Source organism: Zea mays, chromosome 2, assembly GCF_902167145.1.
Source record: "Zea mays cultivar B73 chromosome 2, Zm-B73-REFERENCE-NAM-5.0, whole genome shotgun sequence".
Classification (NCBI taxonomy): Eukaryota; Viridiplantae; Streptophyta; class Magnoliopsida; order Poales; family Poaceae; genus Zea; species Zea mays.
In genome coordinates, this window is record NC_050097.1 from 50908605 (window position 1) to 50910658 (window position 2054).

The 2054-nt window shown below is 52.7% G+C and overlaps 1 pseudogene; it reads right to left on the minus strand.

Moving 5' to 3' along the window:
* Window positions 1-540: 540 nt before the first annotated feature.
* Window positions 541-1597, minus strand: LOC103648633 (beta-adaptin-like protein A; annotated as a pseudogene).
* Between the last annotated feature and the right edge of the window lie 457 nt (window positions 1598-2054).

Here is a 2054-nt window from a genome sequence, read left to right on the forward strand (position 1 = left end):
CTGCCAGTTATTTATTTTATCAATAATAAATAAAAACATGAAGTAAAGACTCCTAAGCATAGAAGATGATGAAGATTTAGGATTCAAGGTTACTTACATTAGCAAACGCATTGCCGAGTTGTTGCAGCAGGCCCACCAGGGAGCGCCTAACGTTGTGTGGCTTCACTGACAAGTAGAAACCCTTTAATGAAGTGATAACGTGTAGAAGCTTCCCGTTGCAAACCTTCAACTGGGCACATAATGGAAAACTCCTTTATTACATGTATGCCCATACCCACACACATCAAATTGAATAGCTACTACACCAATGCGAACGAACTCCAATTTTGCTAGCGCATCCAAATGTGTGGTTGAATTTCACTTAGCAAGCTGTGAACCAGACAACTACATGGTACCCCCAATTTTATCGTCTGTATTCACTGTGTGCATTAAACACATATTTCCTGCACCATGTTAAATCCACAGAATGCAAAACGTTCATTTTTTTGTGACAATCCAACATTTTTTCAATTAACTTGTGGTAGCAGTCACTGAAACAAATTAGCAATAATGTGATAGGATAAGCATCACCAAGCAGTTTGTGGCAGGGTACTTCACCTGTGCGTTAAGATTCGAGAGCACGAGCGCCTTGAGAGAAGCAGGAAGGTCAGCATCAATGCAGGCGATGGCAGATATGTGATACAACTTGGCAGCACCAACAACGGTGATTATCCGAACGCAGGCGCTTGGGTCCTTCAGCCCGGTCGTGAGTGGCATGACTGATGACTCGCGTGACGAGATACTCGACAAGGTTGGGGACACGGAGGGAGCAGAGACTACGGAGAGCGAGGCCGCGGATAGTGGGGTCCTGATCTTGGCAGTCCCTCGGGAGGAAGTTAGTGGTGAGGAGGGCTAGTTCTAGGTGCGCACGGGTGTGACACCTACATAGAGATAGCACATCTTCTTGGTTACGACGTCGGAGGCGGCGTAGGAGAGCACCATCTCCCCGAACGCAGCCGAAACGTCGACGCCGGACGTCATGCAGTACATCACCCTTTGAAGACATCACAATGTTGGGCGTCCGCATCAAGAGCGCGGCTCCCGGCAAGCTGCCGCAGCAGCTGCTTCAGATCCGCCACCTCTCTCTTCTCGCATTAAGAGTTGTCGATTGCCTAGTTAGTTTAGGGTTTAGGAGGAGGGAGATTTCTGGTGGTGGAGCGGGGGACAACGACAAACCTGGTGGGTTGGGAAGGAGAGGCGGACTTCGCCACCGAAGGGACGGTGGGAGCCATGGCGGTGGTCGCCCGACGGCCTCGGCAGGTTGGATCTGGCCTTGCTGGGGAGGAAGACAATTGCGACGCGCGGAAGGCGGAGGCGAGCATCTCGTGGGAGTGCTCCCTGGCAGCCGCGATCTCGGTGACGCGACCATGGAGGAAGCGTCCGGTAGAGCCAGCGTGTGCCCGACGGTGAAGGGGGCTGATGGACGACGGCTGTGCCCCAGAGTGAGGCGTGCTGGTGGAGGGGGTCTAGCACGGGCGACGGTGGGGACCTAGGTTTAGCGGCCAGGTCGGGAGGAGGCAGGAGGTCCAGCGGATGCGGGGCGAGGACCTAGGTTTAGCGGCTGTTGTGCGTGTGCGGTCGCGGATGCGGGGCGAGGAGGGGATGGATGACGGCTGTTGCGCGTGGGGGTGTTGAGGCAGCCTTGGCAGACACGGGGCGAGGTATATATGACGGTTGTTGCGCACAGGGGAGGGGCGAGCGGGGGCATGGAATCGCCAAGCGCCCACTTTGCTTTCTTAATAGTAGTAGGGATAATTCTTACTCTTTTAAAGCACCGGTTTCGTGTGTTATATGTCGTACGTCTTGTACGAAGCATGTAGCCATGTTCTTTCTCCCCGCTTATCACCTAACAATGGCCATGTTACACTATAGATGGGCCATAAGGAACCACTCAAGCCCAACACGATAAGAAGCCACACGTAGCGCAACGCTTCCACGTAGTACCATCTCGATAGATGAAAGAGAATGAGCGAACGAGCGTGCTATAAAAAAGGGGACTAGGCTTCTTTTTAACT